This window comes from Phoenix dactylifera, chromosome 10, assembly GCF_051530095.1.
Source record: "Phoenix dactylifera cultivar Ajwa chromosome 10, Ajwa_hap1_PhDact_Kaust_v1.1, whole genome shotgun sequence".
NCBI classification, from domain to species: Eukaryota; Viridiplantae; Streptophyta; class Magnoliopsida; order Arecales; family Arecaceae; genus Phoenix; species Phoenix dactylifera.
In genome coordinates this window covers 4,285,001-4,290,000 of record NC_143199.1, presented here as the reverse complement: position 1 = coordinate 4,290,000, position 5,000 = coordinate 4,285,001, and positions in this window count along the sequence as shown.

The following is a 5,000-nucleotide window of genomic DNA, read 5'->3' as shown; positions in this document are numbered from 1 at the left end:
AGGAGCGTTGCAAACGGGAACGGCCCGGACACGCGTCCCGGTCTCACGGGATGCGCGTCCCGGTCGCACGGGTCGCGCATCCCGGGAGGGCCGACGGAGGAAGCCGGCGCACGGCCGCCGCGCGGACGGCCGGCGGCGGCGCCCATGCGCCGGGGCCTCGGCGGGCGCGTGCCGGCTCCCTCGGGGACGAACGGTGCCGGGCGCGCCCGCCGCGAGGCGACGGACTTGTGCGGAGTGGAGCGGAAGTCCCGCCGCGGCAGCAGCAGCCCCCCCTCCCTACCACCCCGGCGGGGCATCCGCCCAAGGCCCACCCCAAGCGTTCCAAAGTACCGAGGAGCGTTGCAAACGGGAACGGCCCGGACACGCGTCCCGGTCTCACGGGATGCGCGTCCCGGTCGCACGGGTCGCGCATCCCGGGAGGGCCGACGGAGGAAGCCGGCGCACGGCCGCCGCGCGGACGGCCGGCGGCGGCGCCCATGCGCCGGGGCCTCGGCGGGCGCGTGCCGGCTCCCTCGGGGACGAACGGTGCCGGGCGCGCCCGCCGCGAGGCGACGGACTTGTGCGGAGTGGAGCGGAAGTCCCGCCGCGGCAGCAGCCGCCCCCCCTCCCTACCACCCCGGCGGGGCATCCGCCCAAAGCCCACCCCAAGCGTTCCAAAGTACCGAGGAGCGTTGCAAACGGGAACGGCCCGGACACGCGTCCCGGTCGCACGGGATGCGCGTCCCGGTCGCACGGGTCGCGCGTCCCGGGAGGACAGACCGAGCAAGCCGAGGTGCCGCTCACGGCCGCCGCGAGGGACGTACGGCGCCGGCGCCCGCGCCCCGTGGCACGGCCTAGAGCGTGCCCCCCTGCCACCCCATCGGGGCATCGGCGCAAAGCCCACCGCGGGGTAGATAACCGAAGGCAACGAGGGACGGTGGATGCACATATCCGAGCAGTGGCGATAGGGCCGGAGGGAGCACCGACAGGGCCGTGAGATTTTAAAGTACCGAGGGAATTTGCAAACCGGGCCCGCCCCTCCCCCCGTCCATCGCACGCCGATCGGGGGTCCGGCGCCCCGCGGGGGGCTGCCGGCATGCGCTCCCGGTGCAGGCATCGACGAGCCGCCCGCGACCTCCACTCGGGTCCGAGCCCCCAAGCGCGGATGCCGAAACGCGCCGGCCGCGGCAGCCCCACCCCTGCCACCCCATCGGGGCATCGGCGCAAGGCCCACCCTGGGGTAGATAACCGAAGGCAACGAGGGACGGTGGATGCACATATCCGAGCAATAGCGATAGGGCCGGAGCGAAGACCGAGGGGGTCGGGGGGTTTTAATGTTCCGAGGGAAGTTGGAAACGGGGCCCGCCCGGACGCCCGTCCCTCGCACGCCGATCGGGGGTCCCGCACCCCGCGGGGGGCTGCCGGCATGCGCCCCTAGTACAAGCATCGACGAGTCGCCCGCGACCTCCACTCGGATCCGGCGGCGCACGCGCGGATGGCGAAACGCGGCGGCCGCGGCTGCAGCCCCCCTACCACCCCGTTGGCGCGTCGGCGCAAAGCCCACCCCGGGGAGGATAACCGAAGGCGACGAGGGACGATGCATGCACATATCCGAGCAAATACCGAGAGGGTCGGGGGGAAGACCGAGAGGCAAGGGGTGTTTAGAGTACCGAGGGAAGTTGCGAAAGGGGCCCGCCCGGACGCTCGCCGCTCGCAGGCGATCCGGCGGGGCGCACGGAGGGCGCCGCCCATCGCCGGAGCTTGCTCGGTCATCTCTGCCGCACGGACACGTAAGCGCCGCCGCGCAAGGTTCGGCCGGCGGGGCGGACGGTTCGCCGCCGCAGGCCTTTCCCGCAGCCGGAACGTGGGCCCGGCGTTGCGCGCCGGCGGGCCGCGCAATCCGCCGGGGCGCACGGCGGGCGCCGCCCGTCGCCGGGGCTTCGCTCGGTCATCTCGGCCGCACGGACACGTGCGCGCAGCCGCGGAAGGTTCGGCCGGCGGGGCGGACGGTTCGCCGACGCAGGCCTCTCCCGCGGCCGGAACGCGGGACCGGCGTTGCGCGCCGGCGGAAGGCGCGATCCGGCAGGGCGCACGGCGGGCGCCGCCCGGGCTTCGCTCGGTCATCTCGGCCGCACGGACACGTGCGCGCCGCCCATCGCCGGGGCTTCGCTCGGTCATCTCGGCCGCGCCGCCACGTGCGCGCCGCCGCGGAAGGCTTGGCCGGCCGGGCGGACGGTTCGCCGCCGCAGGCCTTTCCCGCAGCATGCGCCCCTTCGCCCGAACGACCGCGGGACTCCGGTACGGCCTAGCCGTCGGCCGCCCGGCTGCAAGCCGTCGGGGCCGCTCGATCCCCGTCGCGTGCCGGCCGCCGCTCGGGCCAGCCGGCCGGCTGCCGCACGTAACCTCTGACCTCATCAGCAGTCGATCCGCACCGCGCTGGTCTTCGGTGCGGACCCGTCGGGGCCGTGCCGCGCCGGCCGTCGCATCCGGTTCCGCAGGCGCCGCCCGGTTGCCTCCCGCCCTCGTGCGCTCGCGCCGGCCGGGCGACGCGGTGCCCGCGGGACTCGGGCATGGTTGAGCCATCGGCCGCCCGGCGGCATGCCGCCGCCGCTCCGCGCCGCGTGCCGGCTGCGCTCCTCCCCGCGCCCGTCCGCGGGCGGGCCCGCCGCCGCTCGCGCCGGCCGGGCGACGCGGTGCCCGCGGGACTCGGGCATGGTTGAGCCGTCGGCCGCCCGGCGGCATGCCGCCGCCGCTCCGCGCCGCGTGCCGGCTGCGCTCCTCCCCGCGCCCGTCCGCGGGCGGGCCCGCCGCCGCTCGCGCCGGCCGGGCGACGCGGTGCCCGCGGGACTCGGGCACGGTTGAGCCGACGGCCGCCCGGCGGCATGCCGCCGCCGCTCCGCGCCGCGTGCCGGCTGCGCTCCTCCCCGCGCCCGTCCGTGGGCGGGCCCGCCGCCGCTCGGCCTAGCCCCCCGGCTGCCGCACGTAACCTGCGACCTCGTCGGCGCTGGATGCGCGTCGTGACAGTTTTCGGTGGGGCGCCGCGGAGGCGCCGGGGGCCCATGCGACGGGCCAGGGGGCGAACGGAGGGCTCGGTCAGCCCTAACAGGGGACCGGCGACAAAGGAGCGGTCGCGCAAAGCTTCGTAAGGGACCCAGACGACGGGCCTACCGATCCGAAGCACCGCGCACGGACGCGCAGCGGGCCCACGACGGGCCGACACGGAAGGCCCGCCGCCAAGGCCGCAAAACCGACAAAGGAACCCACGGGGACGCACCAGAGCGGGCAAAGCTTTCACCGAACGGGACGGGACCGAGCCCCCGCAACAGGCGAGGGCGACGGATCCGACCAAGTAAGGCCGATCCCGCTCCACGCACGCGCGGCCGCAGGAACTTCGTGAGGGACGGGACGACCGGCCGACCGAACCGAAGCGCCGCGCACGGCCGCCGCGAGGGCCGGCCGGAGGCATAGACCGAGCGCCGCGCCAGCGGAAGGAGCGTGCCGGCTCCGTCGGGGACCACCTGCGCACGGTCCGTCCGAGCGAGCCGACGGACCGGCGCGGAAGGCCCGGCGCCGAGCCCGCAAAACCGACAAAGGAACCCACAGGGACGCACCAAAGCGGCCCAAGATTTCACCGAGACGGGACCGAGCCCACGCAACATGCGATGGCGACGGATCGGACCAAGTAAGGCCGATCCAACTCCGCGCGCGCGCGGCCGCGAGCACTTCGTGAGGGACAGGAAGACCGGCCGACCGAACCGAAGCGCCGCGCACGGCCGCCACAAGGGCCGGCTGGAGGCGTAGACCGAGAGCCGCACCAGCGGAAGGAGCGTGCCGGCTCCGTCGTGGGCCAACTCCGCGGGGCCCATCCGAGCGAGCCGACGGGCCGGCGCGGAAGGCCCGGCCGAACCCGCAAAACCGACAAAGGAACCCACAGGGACGCACCAGAGCGGACAAAGATTCGGGGCCGCCCTCCCTCACCGAACAGGACGGGACCGAGCCCACGGAACATGCGAGGGCGAAGGATCGGACCAAGTAAGGCCGATCCAACTCCGCGCGCGCGCGGCCGCGAACACTTCATGAGGGACGGGAAGACCGGCCGACCGATCCGAAGCACCGCGCACGGCCGCCGCAAGGGCCGACCGAAGGAATAGACCGAGCGCCGCACCAGCGGAAGGAGCGTGCCGGCTCCGTCGTGGGCCAACTCCGCGGGGCCCATCCGAGCGAGCCGACGGGCCGGCACGGAAGGCCCGGCCGAACCCGCAAAACCGACAAAGGAACCCACAGGGACGCACCAGAGCGGACAAAGATTTCACCGAACGGGACGGGACCGAGCCCACGCAACATGCGAGGGCGAAGGATCGGACCAAGTAAGGCCGATCCAACTCCGCGCGCGCGCGGCCGCGAAAACTTCGTCAGGGACGGGACGACGGGCCGACCGATCCGAAGCGCCGTGCACGGCCGCCGCAACGGCCGGCCGGAGGCGTAGACCGAGCGCCGCGCCAGCAGAAGGAGCGTGCCGGCTCCGTCGTGGGCCCGCTGCGCGTGGCCCATCCGAGCGAGCCGACGGGCCGAATCCCTCGAGGACGAACGGTGCCGGGCACGCCCGCAGCGAGTGCCCACGGCGGGCTTGTGCGGAGTGGAGCGGAAGGCCCGCCGCGGCGGCAGCAGCCCCCCCTCCCTACCACCCCAGCGGGGCATCCGCCCAAAGCCCACCCCAAGCGTTCCAAAGTACCGAGGAGCGTTGCAAACGGGAACCGCCCGGACATGCGTCCCGGTCGCACGGGATGCGCGTCCCGGTCGCACGGGTCGCGCGTCCCGGGAGGGCCGACGGAGGAAGCCGAAGTGCCGTGCGCGGCCGCCGCGACGGCCGGACGGCGGCGGCGCCCGTGCGCCGCGGCAAAGGCGGGAGCGGCCCGGCTCCGTCCGGGGCGCCGCGAGCTTCGGTCGAACCTTTGCCGTGACTCTTCGCAATAGGCCAAGCCCATTCACACTTGGCCAAGCCTAGGCCAAGCCAAGGCCTC